Source organism: Giraffa tippelskirchi, chromosome 6, assembly GCF_054371585.1.
Source record: "Giraffa tippelskirchi isolate mGirTip1 chromosome 6, T2T-mGirTip1v1.2.pri, whole genome shotgun sequence".
NCBI classification, from domain to species: domain Eukaryota; kingdom Metazoa; phylum Chordata; class Mammalia; order Artiodactyla; family Giraffidae; genus Giraffa; species Giraffa tippelskirchi.
Genome location: NC_137280.1, coordinates 104,715,970 through 104,739,108, shown reverse-complemented (window position 1 = coordinate 104,739,108; position 23,139 = coordinate 104,715,970). Strand labels below are relative to the sequence as shown.

The following is a 23,139-nucleotide window of genomic DNA, read 5'->3' as shown; positions in this document are numbered from 1 at the left end:
ATGGGGACTTCTCTGGTGATCCGGTGGCTAAGACTCTGTGCTCCCGATGTAGGGGGACTGGGTGTGGGTGTGATCCCTGGTCAGGGAACTAGATCCCACATGCCGCAACTGAGACCAAGTACAAACAAAAATAAATAAATATTAAAAAAAAAAAAGTACAATGTGATTGATTCGTGTAAGGCTTGTGGAAGTAAGTTTTACTTTTCAGTCCTGTGATGAGAAAAACATCATATATCCATATTAGCGGATTGGTAAAAGACCTTTGCTAAGCATATAGTAGAGAGCTTTGTGGGATCACCACATAACTGATTTGCTTGTATTTACCAAGAGGACTCCTTGGTGACTGACCATTATCATCTTTATTTTTAAAAAAAATATAAAAAATTAAACAGCAGTTAATTTTCGTTCTGTTATGTGAACATCATCTAAGATCTTCAAACTTTTTGGTTTTATCACAGAGCAAACTACTTTATTTGATCACATTTATGGACAAATAAGTAATACAAGGTAGGCAAAGAAGAGAAAAACCAACACTTACTATAATCAAAGATGAAAGAAAACCTTAAATCCTGTGGGCTGCAGAGATGTCATGGAAATGGTGGAACTGTTTCATAGCAAGGGTGGACATCTGTTATAAGCAGAAACCATTTCATTACAGATAGGAACATCAGTTTTCTATTCTAACCAGTAGAAAAGTTTTATTAAAATAGCAGGTTCCTGTGAAGGGACTCATGGATGACCATTTGAAGAGTTAAAGGAAAGCTACATTATTATAAGAAAAGGCCAAGAAATTCACACTAATATCTGAGTTTTAATGTCAATGGTTGTCAAAGCGTGGGCTTCAGACCAGTGGTTTCAGCTTCACCCCAGAATGCTTACATATGTAAGCTTTCAGGCCCCACCCCAGTCCCCTTGGATCTGGAACTCTGGGATGGGGCCCAGCAATCTTTTTCAACAAGTACACCCTTTCGAGGTAGAGAACCAGCCCTCTAAATTACAAGGAGCCACGGAAGGTTTCCGAAAGGAATGAAATGCTTATAATGTGGTGTTTCTGAAGATTAAGCTGGCAGCTGTGGGTGAGATAGATTGGACAGAGAAAGGATTGGAGGCAGGAAAGTCTATTTTTTTAACATAATGTTTTAATCAGCATAATATATATATAAATTATAATAACTACTGCTGAATTCCAAAGCTGTTCTTTGTCAGAGTTTTAGCATCTTCATTTTATGGTACAACATATTAAATTGTGGCAGTATACCTTAGTGAGCCTGCTTTAAATTATTTAACAATCAATTAAATGCTTCCATTTTATTATCGTAAAAGCTAATTTAATGACTTGTAGCTAGTAACTGGTAGGAGGAAACTCCATCTTTTACACAAAATACAATAAAAATTCAGCAACCTTATAAACACAAATCAGACAGATAGGAGGACCATTTTTATGTAATGAATTTGGGTGTTTTAAGGGAGTTTTAAAAGAGACTCTCCTTCCCTAGACAGAATAACTTCAAATAAACATGTGTGAACTTGCAGTATTATAGGATATTTAAGAGAGACCAGGGGTGGGGGAGAGGCTGGAGAGGGGAGAGCTAATGGCTATTCTGAGTGGTGAATGAGCAATCGAGGGAGCAGAAGAGTGACAAAAAAGAAGAAAAATGCAGCCAGAAAGCATAAAAGAATAAACCTCAAAAGTCAGTCAAATCCATCAGTACTTGGGTCCCTGTGACTCAGGACCTGATCTGGCTCCAAGCGCCGGATAATGAGTACCACCTATGACAGCCCAGCTGCAGAGAACTTACGCTCCTGTGCCTCAGGGCAAAAAATGACTCTAATGCTGCTGGACGGCTGCCCTTTAAGTGTTTTCTTAAGTTTGAAATCTTGGCACTTTTTATAGACCCATCCATAGAAAACCTGCTGTGTGAGAAACACACAGAAAATGTACTTATGGAACCCCATGTGTGAAGCGATATTGTTTACATAAGGCTTACACAATTTGAGAATAACGCAATTTGACAGAAGAGACAGGTTGATGAAATGTCTGTGGTATCTTTTCTTTTTTTGGCATTATAGTTGAGTGGGTAGAATATAACCATGGGAAAGCCGAGAGCTGGCCCCAATTCCTGGCTCTGTTACTGACATCCTGTGTGATTCAGGACAAGAGACACAGCTTCAACCCCACATTCATTATCCAGGAGGATCTGAAGGGAGACGGGTGTAAGGGTTGGTACAGGGCTCTCCCATCCTCGTTTTTCATCATATTAGGAGGTTATCCTGTAGATAACATCCAAACCACATGTTCCCCTGCCAATCACCCCTCAGGTCAAGCAGTAAGAAAAAGAGCTTTTCATCAAGGCCAAACCTTGAATATTGTTAATGTTAGAACTGCATGGGACAGCTGGTCATGGAAACAGGGTAGAGGCCTGGGAGAATGTGATAAGAAAGATTTGGAATGGGTCAGACTGAGCAGAAGTTCCCTCAAAGAATGAGACAAGCTGCAAGGGCCTGGAGCCACAGAAGAGACCCAGAATCAGAACACATATGCGGGTTCCACGGAAAGATCAAAGCAGTGAGATAAACTGTGGAGGTTGTCAAGGGCCAGAGCCCAAGGTAGATAATAATAATAATACTCATTCACATGTGTCCAGAGCTCACCATGTCCCAGGGACCGATCTTAGCATCTGGACTATATTAATTCATTTAATCTTGGCAACTCACCTTAGGGGTAATGGTTTTGTAACACCCATTTTATAGATGGAGAAACTGAAGCACCCAAAGACATCACTAGGCAGTGGCTCAAAGGCTAGGCATGCAGGCATGCTGTCTGTATGCTTCAATTTCACAGGAATGGAAGAGGAGCAAGAGGCAGAATTATAAATATAAATCAGAAATAAAATACACAGCATAAAGGTTAACTTTCTGTTCCAATCAGATGCCTCCTACATGCCTCCCATCAGGGTGCTAACCAATCACAGATTGGAAAGGCAAACAGCCCAGCAATTTGCCACATCTTGCAACCCTGAGAAAAGCAGTTGCCTGAATCTGTTTTACCACCGCCAGCCTCTTCTATCATCCCTGATGCTCTGCCAGGCCCGGGAGGCAGGGGGTCAGTGGCCTCTGTGCCAGGACGGGAGAGTGGGCTTGGTCAGATTGCAAAACCACAGCCTTAACACAAGCTCTGTGTTTATTCAACAGAAAATGAAGTGGAAAGTTTGCAATTATGTAGCTTATTTGAACGAAGGAGTCATCCAAACTGGTAATTTGACTCTTAGCCATGAATCAAACGGGGGAAAGAGTTGAAGATGTTCACTGAGCAATATAGAGGAAAACATTCACCCTGGCACACATGCATACAACTCTCTTTGAGTAAACTATAATTGGAAAAACCTTCACTTGGATAACAGATTCGTTGAGATTCTTTTAGCTAAACTGTGTTTTAAGAAGAGCTCATCAGTGGACAATTTTGAAAAATAACACTATGATACTCTGCAAATTTTCACAACACTTGCAGTGATATTACAAGTGAAGACATTTTTCTTTTCAGAAAGAATATAACCCACAAGGATTATGCCCTGGAACACTCTATTTTTGTATTAACTACTTCTGAAAAATGCCAATTGCTTTTCATATGAATGTCTTGTTTTCCCTTCCTTACAAGTGAGAAAAGAAATCTCAGAGCTTAAAAAGAAAACTTAGAAAACAACAAATCCCTTGAACTTCGAATCAGGCCCTAGAGTATTACAAACTTTCACATAAGTTTTGGTGAGAAGTCTTGAGTTGATTAGACCCATTAAACCAGGCTGGAAATGGAGACAGTCACATAATTAGAGGTTACGGATAAAAGAACTATAGCTCAAATATCTCTCATAAGGTAATTTACTCATGAAGCTGGGATGAGTCTACTCACTGAGATGAGTCTATTCTTTCCACTGTCTTTACCCTTACTTCACTATCCACAAGACTGAATTATTTTTGTGAATATTTATGAAGTGTTTTACTCCTACATATGAAATAACTACCAATACTCACCTCTCCTATTTAAAAATGCATGGGAAACAAAAGAATTGAAATCAAAGACTTGTATGCCCATGTTCACAGCAGCATTACTCATAATAACCAAAGTTGGAAACAGCCCAAGTGTTCAGAGACAAATAATAGATAAAAAATGTGGTATATATGGAAAATGGAATATTATTCAGCCTTAAAAAGGAAGGAAATCCTAATGCCTGCTATAACATGGATGCAATTTGAGGATGTGTGTTAAATGAAATAGCTATTCACAAAAGGACACATAGTGTATGATTCTAATTATATGAGTTCCTAGAGGAGTCAAAAGCTATGACAAACCTAGAAAGCATATTAAATAGCAGAGACATTATATTGCCAAAAAAGGTTCGCCTAGTCAAAGCTACAGTTTTTCCAGTAGTCATGTATGGATTTGAGAGTTGGAACATAAAGAAAGCTGAGCACTGAAGAATTAATGCTTTTGAACTGTGGTGTTGGAGAAGATGGAGATCAAACCAGTCAATGCTAAAGGAAATCAGTCCTGAATATTCTTTGGAAGGACTGATGCTGAAGCTGAAGCTCTGATACTTTGTCCACCTGATGGGAAGAATTGACACATTGGAAAAGACCCTGATGCTGGGAAAGATTAAAGGCAGGAGAAGAGGATGAGATAGGATGAGATGGTTGGATGTCATCACTGACTCGATGGACATGAGTTTGACCAAGCTGCAGGAGTTGGTGGACCAGGAAGCCTAGTGTGTTGCAGTCCATAGGGTTGCAAAAAGTCAGGCACAACTGAGAGACTGAACTGAACTGAACTAGAGGAGTCAAAGTCGTAGAGACAGAAAATATTAATAGAATGGTGTTTTATGCAGGTTCTGCACTGGAGAAAGGAATGTTAAATGGGTATAAAGTTTCAGTTGGAGGAGATGAAAAAGTACTGAAGATGCATGATGGTGATTTTTTTTTTCCACTCAGTATTGTGCCACTCTTTGTGACCCTATGAGCTGTATCCCATTAGGCTCCTCTGTCCATGGACTTCTCCAGGCAAGAATATGAAGTGGGTAGCCATTTCCTTCTCCAGGGGATCTTCCCGACATGGGGATCAAACCTGGGTCTCCTGAATTACAGGCAGATTTTTTATTATCTGAGCAACCATCATGGTGATAGCTGCAAACAATGTGGATGTACTTAATACTACTGAACTGTACACTTAAAAATGGTTGAAAAAAGTGAATGTTAGTTACACAGTCATGTCCAGCTCTTTGCGATCCCATGGACTGTAGCCCACCAGGCTCCTCTGTCCATGGAATTCTCCAGGCAAGAATGCTGCAGTGGGTTGCCATTTCCTTCTCCAAGGGATCATCCTGACCCAGGGGTTGAACCTGGGTCTCCGGCATTGCAGGTAGATTCTTTACCAACTGAGCTACTAGGGAAGCCCTTAAAAATGGTTAAGATTTATGTTAAGTGTACTTCATAACAATTAAAAATCATTAATTGAAAAAACCCCAAATTACATGGGAAAAAGTGGTTATCTGTGATCAATATGAAAAGATTGACAAGGCTCTTATGATTGTGTCACTGTTTCATTCTCTCAAAAATTATGCTTGGTATGTTTTTCAACATAATATTTTCATGAAAATAATGCTTTAAGCATAGCAAACTGGCCGATAAATAAAAAGTGAATATGTTTTTGACCCACTTCAGCATGTATTTTGTAGATATATTACATCTATTTAATTAAGGGGGGAAGATTAGGAGAGCATTTGTTTCAGTGAATAGACAGCATAGAGGTTTCAGAATATGAGGACAGAGTTGGTGCTTGTACTTTAATCATGTTTGTGTACATTGTGAACAAAGATGGTAAACATATTGTTGAACAGAGATTCAAGGAATGACATAGTTTATCCTGAGTTTTTCCACTGGCAAATCAGCAGTTAAGCAATTCTGACAAGAAAGCTGGAGACTTCTTACATCTATGCCCTCATGGTAAGAAAACAATACACTTTGTGTGTTGCTTTAATGTGGCAAAATATCGCAGGCGAACCACAGACTAAGAAGAGATGATTCATTTTCCTACCAAAAAGGATTACAATATGTAACTTTTAGTGAACATGTTCAACTATTTTGTCAATTTACTGTAAAAATGATGTAATCTTTGTTTAAGCTTATTTCAAGGGTCATTGTAAATATTAGCTAATTGTCATTTTTATTTTGGTTGGGAAAATACTACATGAGGATAAAGTATTTCTATTGTTCATTTCAGTATGTTGCCTGAAATGGAGATTTTCTGATGATTAATAATAATTTAAAAAAATCTCTTCTTAGGTGAACTTTTAAATTCAGCTTTTCACAATTTTCTAATACGAGGTTAAGCTCTATTATTCTTTCTTCAGATGCTTAGATCTATACTTATAACATATCTGAAAGGTGAATTTGGCATAAAACCAACGTTTCACTTTTGTCAGCTCTGCAGAGTCAATATATCATATTCCCAAAAGAGGAGGTGCTTCAAACATCAGTAAAAAAAACCTGACAGCGAAGTGCTAATTCCAGAATTGTTCCAGTTGTTACTGACATGTAGACCGGAAAGGACTGAGACTGATTGTCAGATGTCAAGCCAGTTTCCACTACTGACAAATGGAAACCTTCACTGTTTGGCTTGTAAAGAAGGGCAAACTTATCAGAACACAGGTCAGGAAAAAATATTTTTAAAAAATGATAATGGCACCTTTTCAGAATTTTTTAAATCATACAAAGGAGAAAAGAGAGGTCTAAATTAAAACAAAAAGGATGCTCTAAGGGTAAATGAAAAACAAAGAAAGGTTCAATTAGTAAGAGTTACATTTCAGCCTTCCTTCATCTTTTACTAAAAGAAACACAATATCCTCACATTTGTTATGTTGCTAAAGACAGCTGGACTTCTACAGGGTCATCTTCTCTGGGTCTGTGGGCATGTCCAGACAGGCATAGATTCCAAATCTTTGCTCTGGTTCCAAAGAAAGGTAAGCCTGTATCCCGATGTTATGGGTTGTCTTCTGTGTGTGATTTTGATGGCTTCTATAGATACACTCAAATATGTTTTTCTTTAAAAGAGGATTTTGGGGTTCTTCAGTTATGATCTTCCTTTACCTTTCTGAACACTTCATGGTAACTGGCAATGCTGGTTACCATGCTGGTTACTTAGCGAAGTTCAATTTTCCCATCTTCCTTCCTAATAGAACCCTGATTTTGTTTGGGGGAAAATTGTCCTGTTGAAAAATGTTCTCATCAGACTTTATTCACCCCTTCTCACCATCACTCTCACTACTTTCCATCCAACCCCACTTCGTAGTTAGAGGTGACCATGTGATGGTTTGGGCCACCAATATGTAAGTGGGAGTTGCTGGGTAGAGCTTCTAGGCAGACACTTTAGAAATGAACTTAACTCAGCTGGTGGCTGCCCTTGGCCTTCCCATTCTTGTTGGAAATGGGGTATGAAGTTGGGGTGGAGGAGCCATCTTCACACACTTTGAGGGCTTCCCCTGAGGATGTGCTGAATAGAAATAGAAAAGAGCTGACTGGGACCACGATATCAACTCAGGACTGCTTACTTCCAGACTTCCGGTTATATTAAAATAATGACAGTAATGATAATCACACTGCCAATTTGTTTAAGGTCTCTCCTTTCAGCTTCCTGTTACTTACAGACAAGCTTACTTCCTATTCATAGGAATATTTTAGAGCAGCAAATTCAAAAACAAAATACACTAGAGCCTTTAATGAATGGTTTTTCCCTAGGCTAACTTGCTTAATTATGAGGATGTTTAGTTAATATACAAATTATGAAGCTTCAAATAATTGGCTCTGATCAGCATCCTCATTATTACCATTAAAGAGATTTTTATTCAGAACTCATTTGCATGGGAAGCTTGCTCAGCTATTTACCTGGTGAATGGTTTTCCATATTGGAAGCCTCTTATCAGCTTGGAAATCACTGAGGAGTGTTTAGAGTCTTCAGTACAATTACAGCATGAGTTTTATAAATGAGTGACTTTTCTTGGAGGTGCCACAGCACTGTTGAAGTTGTTTTCATGAGAGTTGTTACAAATGATCTTTAACTGAGACTAGTTATTTATGAAAGCTTGATATGACTTAGTATCTTTTTATATTAAAGGAATTCAAAGTTGTTACATTATTATATGGTTTGTAATATTATAATTCTTATCCCAGTTTGTATGTACTTTCTTGAGTGGGATAGAAAATGATGGAGTTACAATGAGCAAGCTGGGAATTTCTTTTCACTCTAGGCATGCCCATGGGTGTTTTCACACTGTGAATATCATCCGTTCTATTTCTTAAAGAAGAAAAAAAAAATGTTGAGAACTGTTTTATACACATAGAATAACCCTCCCTCCCCTCAATGAGTACCTTTGGCAGCACCCAGGCAGCCGATGGGAGCTCTGTTCTAGCTATTCTCCATAGGTATGGTATGTGTGTGTGTGTGGGGGGGTGGTGGTGGTGGTGGTGGTAATAACCCTTTAGGGATGTATCATTACCTCAAGGGTGAGGGCCTGGAGGTTTTATTTTTACCAGAAGTGGTTATCAAATTAAAAAGTTGAGAAAAATGGCTATAGAGCCTTCATTTAATATCTTTCTCAGCTTATGTCCTGTTTAAAAGTTGGCAGTATTGGCCCGAATCTTTGCTGAATTGAGAAGTTTCATGAGGCTGTGTTCAGCCCAGTGATGGGGTGGGAATTGAGTGATTGTCTTCCTGGCCTTTGGGAATGGCACCCCGTGTCCATTGGCACCTGCTTACCCTTTTGCTTACGAGGGCAGTTTGGTTGAAGTCATTTCCATTAGCCTATGTAAACAACCTTGACGAGTTCTTCTGCACTGCCAGCACATTTGGGCAGTCTATAAATCTGTATATATTTCCAATCTGTATTAGCTGGGATTAGTTTCAGCAGTAAACAGTAGTGAGGCCTCAAACAGCAGTGGCTTAAACAATACAAAAGTTTAATTGTCTTCTAATTAAAGTAAATCTGAAAGTAGTGAGTCAAGGACTGGCATAGTTCCTTCTAGTTTTCTGGTCCATTTCCTTACGAGGGTTTTTATTTTTATATTCTGTATAGCAGGACAAGGAAAGATTGAAAAAAAAGGCTCAGTCCCTGCCTTATAAGGAAACTTTCTGTAAATATTATATAAGATTTTTGATTTTGTATCACTGGCCAGAACTTCATTACATGGTCACATCTAACTGAAAGGGTGGCTAAAAAACAGTCTATCTGCGTTTATAAAGACTTAGATAAAGTCAGGATTTTGTTACTAAATAATAGGAGAATGATTATTGGGAAGCAATAGCTGTTGTTGCCACCATTGCAAATGACTGAAACTAATGGTATAGCTATCTGTAAATGCACTGATTTCAACATATGGGCTGTAACCCTTGTCCCATTTAGCACCTGAAATGCTTCCTCCACTTCCAAGGGATTTATGGAAGCCAGATGGTGGCCTGTTACGAGCAATAGGGATTTAAGTTTTCTCCACTGCTTTTGTTTATCTTGATTTTGTAGATGAAAGAGCTCTAGTTTATCTTTTTTTTTCTCCCAGGCCCCATTACATTTAGTGGAATTGCTTTTCAGATAGAATACACATCTTCATCCCCTGTCATGTTGGATGCCTACTTATTTCTGAAGATTATTAGGGTGCTCTTCAAGTATAGAGTCCTTTGCAGGGTCCATTCCAGTAGCTCAATCATGACATGTTCTAGAGAGCTCTGGCTTTTAACTAGAGAAGGGGAAAAAAAAAGCCAAACCAGTGAAAAGTAGTAAAAGATTTGTAATATCTCCTAGCTGGAGAAAGAATACACCTTAGGGATTATTAGTAGCAATTATTAGGCATAGGTGACCCTCTTATTTCAGAAGGAGTGATGACATCCTCTTTGTTCTTTCTCCAAGAGCCAGAATTCTAGAGTACTTCCTTAGCCAGTGATTCACAGTGGTCCGCCCATAAGAAGTCATAATAGGCTAAACAATTGGACTGTTTAATTCCACATTTCCTGACTTCTAACTGTAGATTTTGGTATTAAAATACTTTTTAGCAGTGATTCTATTTCTAGAAGGAATAGGATTTTAAGAAAAGATTAAGGTTTGAAGGAGTGACAATTCTGAGAGTCAATATGTATACCTATCAAGACAACTTTCAAAAAATTCTTTATCTCTGATTCATTCAACCACTGAGAGAGTCATGGTTGCATAATTTATTTGCTTTTGGACATTTTTGATAAAACAGCACATTTTTCATTAGAATGGACCTTTAAGAGATTTTGCTATCTCAAAAGATTAGCAGTCTTTGTATTTTGTTGTTAAATCCATGAGACCTGAGGGCACCATGTTGCCACAAGAGTAGAGACATGTTTAAATAACTGCTCAACAATTTCCATGTGGCTCTCTTTAATTCAACTCAATGCAGTTCACTGCAATAAATCAGTGAAATTCAATTTAGTTAAATCCTTATCAATTCTATGGAGAGGGTAAAAAAGGTACCATTTTATTTAGGACATACATGTATATGCACCAAGAGAAAATATATGAGACAGGGTACATCTCAATGGGTATGTCTCAATGTCCTGTCTCATATTTTTTCTTTTGGTGCATATACATGTATGCCCTAAATAAAATAGTATCTTTTTACCTCCTCCATGGAATTGATAAGTATTTAAAGCTGGGCTTTCCTGGTGGCTTGGATGGTCAAGAATCTGCCTGCAATGCAGGAGTCTTGGGTTTGATCTCTGGGTTGAGAAGATCCCCTGGAGAAAGGAATGGCTACCCACTCCAGTATTCTTGCCTAGACAGTTGCACGGACGAGGAGCCTGGCGGGCTACAGTCCATGGGGTTGCAAAGAGTCGGACATGACTGAGCGACTAACACTTTCACACACACGTCTCAATGCCAGGATGTTTGTAATAGAACATCATTGTATCTGTATCATAGTATTTATTTTCAGTTGGATTTGTGAAAAGGAGTCCCTGAAAGACCATCAAAAAATTGGCACCTGATGGTATACCTACATATATCACGCATGCATGCATGCTAAGTTGCTTCAGTCGTGTCTGACTCTGTGCAACGCTATGGACAGCAGCCCTCCAGGCCCCTCTGTCCACAGGATTCTCCAAGCAAGAATACTGGAGTGGGTTGCCATTTCCTTCTCCCCACATACATCATACTCCTTTGCAAAGGTGAAAATCTGAGTACAGAGTTATTTACAGAGAAAGAAGTCAGTACATGATCAAAATCTTATTTATACATGCAGAATATCATATATAAATTAATGTTAATGGTAGTTGTCAATGGGTTAGGAGATTTTAGTGCTTTTATTTTCTCTCTTACACTTTTCTGTACTGTTGCAATTATTTACAATGAAGTTACATTACTTATTATGAAAGTATAAATGCAGCAGATGACATTTTCCATCATTGTTAAAGAAATCTGGGTATTAAATGAATGATATCTTAGAAGTATGTCACAATGGTCACTTACTATTTAGCTTTGTTCATCCTCTTTTTTCCTTATTCTACCCTGTTCTCTCAAACAATTGAGAAAAGAAGAACTACTAAAATAGACGTAATACGATGAGATGGTGGCATAGGAAGATCCTGAACGCACCTCCTCCCATAGACACAGGTAATCTATAGCTACGTACAGAACATTCTGTCTGAAAAAGGTCTGAAAACTGGATGAACAAAGTCTCCACAAAAAAGGGTAAAAGGTCAGAAATGAGATGGGTAGGAGAATCAGAGATATGGCCACATCAAGGAAAAAATGATATCTTAGCCATGGCAGTCCACAGGTGGGAACAACCAACAAGATATGGTTAATTTCCCTGAGGAGCAAGGGATTTGAGCTCTGTATCAGGCATCCCAACTCACAGATCTTGTACAAGAGAGATGAGTCCCTCCAATATCTGGCTTTGAAAGTCAACAGGAAACAGACATAAGAAAACTACAGGACCACAGGGAACCAAAAACCCACTCTTAAAGGGCTCATGTGTAAACTCATTTGACCTGAAAAACAGCACAAAAACATCATATTGAAAGTGCATGGACCATGGGTGAAGGGGATCTACTTACTAATACTGAAACATCTGCTAGAGAGGCAGAAACCAGCAGGGATGCTCCTGGACACTGAGACACTGGAGGAAGTCATTTTTGTGATTGCAGGCTACCTTGCTAACACCAGCACTGGTGGGCAACATTTTGGAAATCTCCATCTAACTTGTTAGCACCTGGTGGTGAGGCTTGCTGAGAACCCTGTGCACCCCTGCACTTCGGCTTGGCTTCACAATATGTTGGGTGATGACTCTACCCACTAGTGCCTGGCAGCCACTAAATCCAGGTCTCACAGCTATTCTAGGGGCCAGCCCTGTCCATCAGTATCCAGGAGCTACCACCCCCTCACCACAAAGCTCACAGGTGGCACTAGCAGTAAAGGATGTGCTTGCCAATGCAGGAGATGCAAGGGATGTGGGTTCGATCTCTGGGTCGGGAAGATTCCCTGGAGGATGGCACAGCAACCCACTCCAGTATTCTTGCCTGAAGAATCCCATGGAGAAAGGGGGCTATAGTCCATAGAGTTGCAGAGTTGGACACAACTGAAGCGACTTAGTATGCATGTACAGGTATGGAAGAGACAGCTATGAACATTGTTGGGGGGGGGAAATCCTGATCCTAGGAATCTAGAAGTGATTTGCATTCATATTTCTCCATAAACACGTTTAAGTTTCTCCTATGGAAAAATTTTAGAAAGAAACCAATGTTCAGGCCCCTGATCTTAGCTTTATATTAGAAAAAAATGGCAAATAAGTGTTAAAACATTTGAGATTAACATGTACATTTTTTTGGTGATTTCTTGTTTTAACTGACATTCTCAATAACACTGGTTCAACAAACAGTGAATCCAGAGAACAATGTGTTAAGTAAAAGGATTATAATTCATTTGTGACATGTTTTTGTTCATTGTTTTTTTTTTTATCACAAAGAATGACATTTTAAGCTTAACAAGTGCCTAACAACGGCAGAAACTGTGAAGGTGTTGATGCAGACTTTGCTGATTCATGCTAAAACAACTCTCTTCTTATAGCTTTCTCTCATTGAATTTTGTAAAGGTAAGTGTTTTTTCACTTGATCTTATCAAGAAAATGGAGAGCAAAAAATAATCATGAAACTTAATGAGAACATGTTTCTTTGGGTGTCTTGCAGAGCAATGAAAGTCAATTTCTTGCTTCTGAGTGCCTACCCTTCCTCTGTATATCTGGGCTTTTTTGCACAGTAGGGACTCTTTTTCCTAATGATGTTTTCATTCTTTTGTTCAACTCCTTGCTTCTGTTTTCTGAGGTGGGGGCATCTGTGTTTCTAGACAAATCCTAATGCCACACTGCTGTCAGCTGCTCAGCACATCAAGCTCTCTTCTGTCTCAAGAGTTCCCAAATGCTGTTCCCTCTGCTGTTCCCTATGGCTTTTCCTCATAGTGTTTGCCCAGTTAGCTCCCTGTTTTCATGAATATGCATATTAGTGGGAAAAAACTGTAAGCACCTAAGCCATAGGACTGCAGGGAGGGGAGAAGGATTGGAAATTAATTTTAATCACCAATGGCCAGTGGCTTAATCCATCGTATCTATAAAATAAAGCCTCTCCCTGCCAAAAATTCAGAGAGCTTCCATGTTGGTAAACATGTGGTGATGTGGGGAAAGAAGATGGCTAACTCAGAGAGGATGAAAATGCCACACCTTTTTCTCATACACTGCACTTCCTTTTGAGTTATCTCTTTTTATATAAAACTCACAATCTAGTAAGTAAAGTGTTTCTTTGAGTTCTGTGAGCTGCTCTAGAGAATTAATCAATCCCAAGGAGAGTGTGTCTAGAATCTCTGATCTATAACCAGTTGGTCAGAAGCACATGTGACAATCTGGACTTGTGACTGGCATCTGAATTGGGGGGAAGGGGGCAGGCTTCTAGGACTGAGCCCTTAACCTGTGGGATCTACTGCTATTAAGTATCTCCAGGCAGACAGTGTCAGAACTGTGTTGAATTGTAGGATACCCAGCTGGTGTCTGAGAACTGCCTGATGTGGGGAGAAACCTGTACATCAGAACTGGTGACCAGAATGGTTAGCTGTTAACACCGACACTAGGGAAGATTTCATTTCCGTAATTTCTTCCTTGATAAGAACAGAATAAAAGTCGCTCATAGTGCCACTTCCCATCATTGCCTCAAAATGTCCCAAGTTTCTCTTATACATTTTTTATGTGGGCTAGCTAAAAAATTTGAGAAATGAAACTAAGAACATCTAAAACTGCTTCCTAATCTGTCTCATCAGGTGTCATTGCTGAGCCTCTGTGTGTTGCTAACCACCATCGCTGGTCCATCAGCTATGTTTCCCTGAAGGCGGTTCAAGTCTTAGTGTTGATTGGCTTAGTCCCAGTCAGTGATATGTATGGTAGCAATTCACATCATGCTGTGTTATCCAAAACTTTTTGAATGTGCACTTTCTATAACAACTCAGTCAGAAAGTCCAGCAACCCTGTGCTTGTCTCAGACCTCTCATGCTCAAGTCTGATCACGCAGAGAAGGATGCACTCATAGAGCAAAAATTTCTGATTGTTACTGGCTCCACTTCTTTGTTTGAAAGGGGGTTCAGTATACTGGCAAATCAAGAGTAGGAAAGTAAAAATAAAAAGCATTACTGCTCACATCTACTACAGGCACAAATCCTGGATATTTATCAGAACTGTAAGTAAAGGGCAATGCCAATCAATTTCGGATTCAGGTCCCTCTCTGTCATTTTTAGTCCCGAAAAATTTCCAGAGGCTTTAACAAAATAGTAACCTTAATGAATTTCAGGAATATGACTTTGTGTGGCTTTTCCTTTCACAGTCTGAAAGGCTCAACAATGGGCTTGTAAACAAATATCTCAGTAATGGTATAAACTCTGTGGTTTGACTAAAAATTGATGACACTATGCTTTAAAGTTAAACATGGGGAATTCTCTGGCACTTCAGTGGTTAGGACTCAGAGCTCTCACTGTCAGATCCCCAGGTTTGATCCCTGGTCTAGTAACTAAGATCCTGCAAGATGTATAACATGGTCAGAAAAAAAATAAATAAATAAAGGTACCCATGAAACCGGTCACATCTAATATATGGCCATGCTTAGTGTGAGTGTGATGGTTATGCTGGTGAAGATAATGATGAATCCTTTAGCTTTGCTAGGTAGGATTCAAATTGTTAACTGGAATTAGAAGGAATTTCAGAATTTTGAAGACAAAAAATGGAGGAAATGGAAGACTCACTGGAAATGTTTAAAAGAAACAGAATTTGCTGCCTTCCAGTTAATGATTTGAATCTTGCCCAGCATCCCTGAGGTCATCAGCATCCTCTTCATCAATGTCATTATCATTGAATTTCTCTCAAGCTCACACTGCAAATGGCTGTATAGTAGGTGCTTTGGTGCCTTCTATTGCTCTACATCTTGGCTTATTTAGAGCTTGTTAATGGTGTCATCTGGTTTTTAATTTGTCAGCTGTCAAAAACCTGGAGAATACTGAATCATCTCCCTGAGCAAAAATTGGTGCTTCTCAGCTTCAAACTTGCATTTACTGTGAGAATAAGACAGAGGCACGTCCTACCGGGAAGTGGTGTGGCTGGGACAAGTCAAAGGCCTCCTCAACCCACTTACAGCTCTTCATCTCATCAGGGTGATTTGCCTGTCACTGTCCATATGGTGCCCGAGGCAAAGGGTGAGTGCCGCTGGTGGTGACATACCCTACAGCAGCGGCTGCAGCAATTACCTGGGAGTCACATTATATTTGCACTTTGGATGGATGGGTGGGAGAGACTGCAGGTCAACATCAAGTTTTCCAGTCAGACTTGTCAAACAAAGGAATAAAAATATGACCACAATGGTCATTTAAATACAAGCTTTAATAATCTTACATCTATACACCCCTGAATATGTCCTTCTCTTACTGTTTCTGAAGTTCTTACTGTATAGAACTCCTTCATGAGATTATGTTTCACATGAACCTCACTTTCCTCTAGGTGAAGCAGGTTTTCCTCAAACACTATCAGTGATAGGGAGAGAGAAGGAAATAATGATAAAAGGAATATAGTAAAGGGATTTAAGGATAAATTTAAAAAAATGAACTTAATTAGTAAAAGTAAAAACAGGGAGAAGAGAAAAATGGAAAGGTGTACTGAAAGCAGTTTCATGTAACAAAAATAAAAGGAAGAATAGAGAATGATAGAAGCCAAACCTGAACATCTTAAAATATCACAGAAAGGAAAAGGGAGCAATTAAATGCTCCCAAGAGGAAAGTAAATGCACTGTATTATACCATATGATCTAGCAATTCCACTCCTTCATATGTGCCCAAGAGAACTGAAAACATGATGTGTCCAAGAAAACTTGTCTACACAAATACCTGTAGACAATGTTTATCCCTAACTGGAAATAATTCAAATGTCCATTAACTGATGAATGGATAAACAAACATGGTATATACATACAATGGAATATTACTTAATGATAAAATGGGATGAAGTAATGATATATACAACAATATGGATGAATCTTGAAAACATTATGGCAAGTGAAAAAAGCTAGTCACATATTGTATTTGTTGTATCTTGAAAATGTATTTACATGAAGTCCAGAATAGGCAAATCAATAGAGACAGAAAGCAGATAGGTAGAATTAGGACAAGAGGGAGAAAGGAAGGGGAGAAGACTGTTGATGGTGTTTTGGGGGCTATAAAAATACTCCAAAATTGGACAATGGTGATGATTTTACAACTCTGTGAAAATACTTATAATCATTAATTTTACACTTGGAAATATTAAATTTTATGATATGTAAATTATACCTCCATAAAGCTACTATTTAAAAAAAAAAACTCTTTGTATTATTTCTCTTCAGTTCTCTAGGATCTTCTTTGGGATGGGCTGTAGCAGTATGTCTATGGCATAGACAGTGGGGAAGGAAAGAGGAAACAAGAAGGAAAGGGGCTTAGAAGGACAAAAAGAGACATTGGAAGGAAGTGGATATAGAAGGGAAAGGAACAGAAGAGACTTTTGGTCAGGCTTGTTAAATAGCAAGAACAGAAATGTACTCTAGTCAACTTGACCAAAGGGTCCACTGGTAAAGAAACACATAGAGAGACCTTAAATAGTAATAAAGTAGTTCTGGAGATGGATGGTGGTAATAGTAACATGACATTATAACTGTACTCAATGCCACTGGATTATACAAATGGTCAAACTGGTTAATTTATGTTATATGTATTTTATCACATACATATACACACACAAATCCAGGAAGAAGAACAATAAGCACTATATATTTGGCATGAGAGCTTCTTGGTGAAAATAATTTTGGTTTTCATGAAATCGTTGGAAAGTAGTAGTCTCCACTAGATCTTCTTACAGAGGAGTTGCTACAGAAATCAGAGAGATGGTGCCCCATCCCCACCAGTATTTACTCTGCTGCACACTGAACGTGGGTGTAAAGCTACACAGAGACCTTTTTATACACACACAGTAACCCACTTCAGTCTGGTTAAAACAGCAGGCCCTACATAGCATCTTGATAATTACATCACTGTTAAAATATATCAACTGTTGTATATTGTAACAAGTTTCCTTTAGAAAAACGTATATTGCTTGTTCCCTCTTTTCTTCTGTTTTTTTTTTTTTTGGTATTCCATTTAATAAGGTTTGGTTGGCTTACATGAAATTATTCAAGTTACAATCTTAAAGTTATTAAAACAAGGAGCCATGAGTATCAGGCAGAAAGTAGGGATTTCTGCCCCTCTCCCACATTTTCTGCCATTGCTGCTGCTAAATCGCTTCAGTCGTGTCTGACTCTGTGCGATCCCATAGACGGCAGCCCACCAGGCTCCCCCGTCCCTGGGATTCTCCAGGCAAGAACACTGGAGTGGGTTGCCATTTCTACCATTACTGTCCTTTGAAAAATGAGGTTTTATAAACATGAAATATAACTCTCTTAGACTTCTTTTTAAATATATGGTTTCTGACTTGTAACTAAAGAGGCTGTTTATGGTTAAGAAGCAGTAGTAGCTTAGAAGTTTTAAATTGTGGAGGGGTAGAGGCTGAACCTTTTCTGTACAAGGTTTGCCCACTACCCTTCCCAGAAGTGCTGCCCCACAGGTGCTTTTATAGTTGAGAACAGGGACATGTACCCTCTTTGAGGATTGTCCAATCAGCAAAAATCTAATGCTTCTGCTAGCAAAAGAGCTCAAATACTTAAAATTTGCTTTTAATTTTAATGGTGGTTATTTTTATCTGTGCATGCGTTTTTATTTTGCTACTTTGTTCTTATGTGAAATGAAGTTTTAGTAATCTAACACCTTTTTATCTTTCACTTTCTTTCTCTCTGGCTCACTCCTCCTGCTTCTCTTTTCTTTCCATCATACCTGCAGCCAGATAACACTTTCCTGCTGAGACATTTTTAAAGTCACTGCACAGCTCTAGCAAATGAGGGCTGTCATAGTTTTTGGATGAGAAAATCTACTGCAGTTCACGCAGATCTAGGAGTTGATAGTGGTTAATTGACAGCCGGAAGGACTTGGTCTCCTGGCAGAGTTAGAGGGAGGGTGAGCCCTGTGGGTTTCATTTGGGCAGAGATAAAACAGGTTTTTATTCAGTACTCATAGAGAGAGCATAATTAACCTTTTAGAAGTTTAAGGATGATCAAATTGTTATTCATTTTGCAAACGAGAAGAGAGAGTTCCGCTTCCTGCCAGCAAAATGCCAGTGCAGATTTCAAGGTCACTGGATGATCTCTTTGAGGGAAAAGAAAGTAGTAAACACACACACGCGCACACACACACACACACACACAGCCACTCCTAAACCCATGGATTGAGAAATGTCACCATGAAAACATTCAGGAATGAAAAGGAACAAATGTTCTTTTCTATCAAGCTCCACAATAAAAATTGAAGCTAATGTTTGCCTCACATTCACATGGGCCTATTGGATTTTAATGGCACTACCCCTGTCAGAGAAAACAGATCTATGACTCCAGCTGGTAACTCCTAAGCTCTGGTATGTTCTGATGTTTTTAGAGCATGGGGGAAGGGCTTTTTGAGGTCTAAGCATGTTTTAAAGATGGCATGCATAACATTGCTATCATCTGAGAATGCTTGTGTAAATAATAAACTCAAAAAATTGAAAAAGGATTCAAAAAATTCTAAAAAGGATTTACCCAAGTCTATGCATGAAAAAGAGTGGTTTTCACTAGGTGTCCTTACAGATGATGATGTTTGTTATGGGAATGACCTTACTTCACAGCTATGTGCTTTGCCATATCACAAACAACTCTTCATTCACTATTGCTTAGGAGACTACTATGGCTCTTCTCTTAAAAACAACAACAACAACAACAAACTTTGTATTGTGTGATAATTTCAAATACACAGAAAACCTGCAATAATAGTTCAAAGAACAAATAATAGTACAAAGTATACCCTTCATCCAGATTCAGGAGTTTATCTCTGATAAAACATTTTTATCTCATTTACTTTAATATTCTCTCTCTATATATATATCTTCAGATAGATAGATATTAACTTTATATAGATAGATATTAACTTTATATAGGTAGATATTAACTTTATATAGATAGATATAAAGATATATATATATTTGATGTAAAATGAATATGGGTTAAAATGACACATAATACATACATATATATATAATGATTATATGATTTTTCTGAACCTTTTAAGAGTAAGTTGCAGACACAGTGTCTCTTTATTCCTTAATAGTTCAGTGTGTATTTCCTAAGAAGAGGGATATTCATTCACATAACAATGATACAATGATCAAAAGAGGAAGTTAAACACTGATACAGTACTATTATCTAATCTACAGATCTTTATTCAAATATTGCCAATCAATGGTCCTAAAGATGTCCTGTAGAATAATTTTGTCTCTGGTTCAGAATCCAATTTAGGATCTTTCATTTCATTTAGTTTTTATGACTTTTATTCTACCCTATTCTGGAATGTGTCCTTAACTTTTCTTCATCTTTATGATATTGTTTTGAAGAGTATAGTTCATTTATTTTGTTGAATATCACTCAGTTTGATTTGATGTTTCATCACTAATTTAGGATATCTATCTGTCTAGCTATCTTTAGCAGGGGTGGGGGAGCTGATGGTGGTGGTGGTAAGAAATACAAGGCAAATGATAAGTGGTACTGTGTCCTTGTGTACTTTTTCAATGATGCTGCTAATCTCACTGTTGGTGATGCTAAGTTGGATAGGTGTGGCACCTACCAGAATTCTCCACTGTTAAACTGCTATTTTTCCTTTTACAATTTTTTAGGGAATTTTGGGGAGAGTCTCCCTTTCTTTGTTGGCTTTGCCCTAAGACATAGTTGAATGGCAACCTGCTAGAAGCTGTTCTCACATATTTTAAAAGGAAGCTAGATAAGATTTCTTAAATGGTTTAAACTAAACATATTTGGATTTTTTTTCCTTACTCTGTGGTATATAGTCTTGCATATAATCAAGCAGTGCCCTTCCCTTCTACCAACTTAATTCAAGGCTTATTATTTGTTGACAAAATAATCTAGGAATTCCCTGCCCACCATTTCTGTGAGGGAAAGTGACAAGGATGTAAAGAACTATTACCTTCAAGGGGAAGAGGCATGAGAGAAGGACGCGGAGAGCACATACATTCTGAAAGCACGATGATGACAGTTTACAAAGCCTTCTCAATAAATCACATGTGCACAGATCCTCTTTGGCCCTTTGAACATATATGGGTCCTAAGGCATTTGTTTCTCCCCTCACAGTTACTCCTACTTCCTGTCATTGTTCACCATTTCAGTGGGAACAGCAGCATCTTCCTGCAGGAAATAAGCTCAACTAAGCTGACACAAAGTTTATCAGTTTCCTGAAATTGTCTTAGTCATATTTATTGTGGAGAACATGAGAGCATTTCAGAAAATAAATATTATTATGTAGATGTTGGAAGAAGAAAAAGTAAAGCCAAAAGAGGACATACTTGGATACATGATTGACATGTTCTGTAGCTCAAACCAAGGGGTAAGGAGGAACAACTTGTTTTGGAGTGGAGAGCCAAGAGAATTTTCTCCAGCAGGTCCTCACAAAGAAGACGCTTTGTAGCGTGTAGTGAAGTAAATAATGTCCTTGACAACATCCTTACAGGAAAGCAGCAAACGAGCTACAGGGTTGTTTCTCATAAGGTCTCTCAACGTGGCTGATTGCTTTATGCCAAGCACAGGGGATAAAAAGAGATCAGTCAGCTGGTGACAATGCTCTCTGTGGCCTGGTTTATTCCAAGGTTAACTTGTAGAGTATCTAAAGCACTATTTCCAAATGTCCTCTTTTTATCTCTCTCAGCCATATCCTCAGATCTGTCAGATGGGAATTATAAAGTTTCCTCACTGATTGCAGTGAAGGTTGAATGAGGTAGACTGATGGGATCGATGCAATGCAGAGCCAGTAAGAGTGTAAGAAGAAGTGAACAAATGGAAGCTATTAGCATTTTTGTTTTTCAGGAAACAAAAAGGAATGAATGGATAATCAAGGTTCCAAATAGGGCATGTCTACAATAACATAGCTGGAAAAATTTTAAAGCAGTTTCAGACCCATGCCATTAGAAATGATCTTTGTAAGTCATCTAATGAATGTCTGGTTTTACGTAATTTATCTCTCTTGTAAACCAGGATATAAAATATGTCCCTACTTAGGGACTTAGTAGGTTTGCTATGTAGGGTTGTTGACTATAACTATATCATTATGGTTGTCACCTATAACGCCAGTTATCTTCCGCCTTGGGTGCAGGAAAAGCACACAGTTTCAGTGGCTCTCAAAGTGTGGAATTGCAGCATCAGCACCATCTGGGCACTTGTTGGAAACGCGAATTCTCAGCCCTCAGCCTCATCTACTGAATCAGAAACTCTGGGAGTGGGACCCAGCAATCTGTGCTTTAACAAGCCCTGAAGGTGATTCTGATGCTGGCTCAAGTTTGAGAATCACTGTAAGTGTGTCATAATTAAATAAGAGGGTGAATCATCTATTAAGGCCCTTCCCAGGATATGACTGCCCCACCTCAAAAAAACCAAACATTTTCATATAGAAGGATGCCTATTTTTTTCTTGTCTACGGAGAAGGAGGAAGTAGAACATCCATTTTATGGTTTATGTGACATCATATTAAAGTATATTATTAAGGTCAAAGTTAATATGAAAGGGGATCGAACTATATTTGTCTCTAACAGTCCTGGGTGTTCATTGGAAGGAGATGTTGAAGCTGAAACTCCAATACTTTGGCCACCTCATGCGAAGAGTTGACTCATTGGAAAAGACCCTGATGCTGGGAAGGATTGGGGGCAGGAAGAGAAGGGGACGACAGAGGATGAGATGGCTGGATGGCATCACCGACTCGATGGACATGGGTTTGGGTAGACTTTGGGAGTTGGTGATGGACAGGGAGGCCTGGCGTGCTGCGATTCATGGGGTTGCAAAGAGTCGGACACGACTGAGCAACTGAACTGAACTGAACTGAATTTAACCCAGTGGAAAAGTTTAAATTTGACCAACACTGTACCTCCTGACTCTAATAGTGGCTTAGCCTAGAACTAGTTTCTATTCACAGAGTTAAAGGTTGTGGGACAATCAATGAATGTTACAAATGATGCTATGAAAAGAGCCTTATTGTACATTAAACCAGTGCTACTAACTGACTTTCTTCTGTTGCATAAGGCAAACAACGCCGAGATACAGAGTATGTGCTCATAGGAACAGAGGGAAGTTGGAGGATGAGTTGTGTGTACTTCTGGCGTTTGAGCTGTAACTGGGCTCCTTTCTCTTTTAATAAGCAAAACATATTGAAATGCAGTGATGAGTGTGATGAGGTATGGGAAAATTCATAAATGCCATCTCATTTCCATTTTTATTAATTGCTTCCTCTGTAACCTTTGGTACTTTACAAAGAGTAACCAATTTCTAATGGCACCCACATAACCAATCTGACTATTTAGAACTGTACTAGTGTACTAAGCAGTATGTGGGCAAAATGCATTCTGAGCAGTAACATCCAGATG

At 38.7% G+C, this 23,139-nt stretch overlaps 1 long non-coding RNA gene across 5 annotated transcripts in view; it reads right to left on the bottom strand.

Annotated features, from left to right (window-relative positions):
- Positions 1-23,139, bottom strand: part of LOC145509733 (uncharacterized) — a 1,421,207-nt gene that overhangs the window by 63,335 nt on the left and 1,334,733 nt on the right. For 3 of the 5 annotated variants that reach the window (XR_014056338.1, XR_014056356.1, XR_014056360.1), the window contains one exon: positions 539-628. The exons of the other annotated variants lie outside the window; for them this stretch is intronic. This is a non-coding gene — a long non-coding RNA (uncharacterized LOC145509733). The remainder of the gene's footprint in view (positions 1-538; positions 629-23,139) is intronic. 5 annotated transcript variants of the gene reach the window in all.